General features: G+C 43.4%; 1 non-coding gene across 1 annotated transcript; it reads right to left on the minus strand.

The window, feature by feature from the left end:
- Positions 1-398: 398 nt before the first annotated feature.
- TRNAK-UUU (transfer RNA lysine (anticodon UUU)) lies at positions 399-471 on the minus strand. Its single transcript has one exon. It is a non-coding gene; the product is annotated as a tRNA-Lys (tRNA).
- Between the last annotated feature and the right edge of the window lie 357 nt (positions 472-828).

The following is an 828-nucleotide window of genomic DNA, read 5'->3' on the forward strand; positions in this document are numbered from 1 at the left end:
GAGGATATTATGGACATGAATGAACTAGCGGGGCCCGAAGTAGGGGCGTTGTTAGTGTTAAAGTGATTCTAAAACTATCCGCTAGGAGGTATTTTAGTGACTAAAAATTTCAATGATGATATTTTATGATTTTTTGATTTTTTTGAAATTTTGATTGGTTTTTATATTCCTAAGAACTTCTTTTTTTTGTTTCTTAACTTAAACAGGGCGTTCCCTCATAATAAACGCTTCACTGCACTGCCTGAAAGCAATACAAAATAACAGAATTCAACTTCAACTTCAACCGTCCATATCTCGAGTTCTTCGAAGGTTTTTGGAGTTCTGCTTTCACCAAAATGTTCCTGGGACCTTCCTCTTCCGTTCTGGACTCTAAAAACCCAAAAAAGGAACCGGAAACGCTCCGGGTGCAAGGGTCGAACTCGCGACATTTAAGTTAAAAGCCTAACGCTCTACCAACTGAGCTAACCCGGAACTCACTGGAGTGAATGGCAGTACTTTTTCCCTTTAAANGAAGAGCAAGAGTCAAAAGGCAAAGTTGGCTGACTTTAAGAGGGAAATACTAGAGCTGAGCAAGAGGAAGAACGATGGCTCGATGAGTGTTGCTCCTCTTCAAAAATCAGCTGAGCCGTACTTTTCTCACCAGCTGGCCTCTAGCGTGAAGATAGTCAACTCGCCGGTGGTGGGGCGTCACTTTGTGGCCACGCAGTCTATTCCCAAGAATGTGGTCACTCTACGCGAGCGTCCCTACAGTTTGGTGCTAGAGTTGGACTACTGGAAGACCAACTGTAATCACAACCTGGGGCACAAGTTCTTTCCCTGGTGAGTGTT

Source organism: Rhagoletis zephyria, unplaced genomic scaffold (genome assembly GCF_001687245.7).
Source record: "Rhagoletis zephyria isolate East Lansing unplaced genomic scaffold, Rhagoletis_zephyria_1.1 Rzeph_scaffold_67362, whole genome shotgun sequence".
NCBI classification, from domain to species: Eukaryota; Metazoa; Arthropoda; class Insecta; order Diptera; family Tephritidae; genus Rhagoletis; species Rhagoletis zephyria.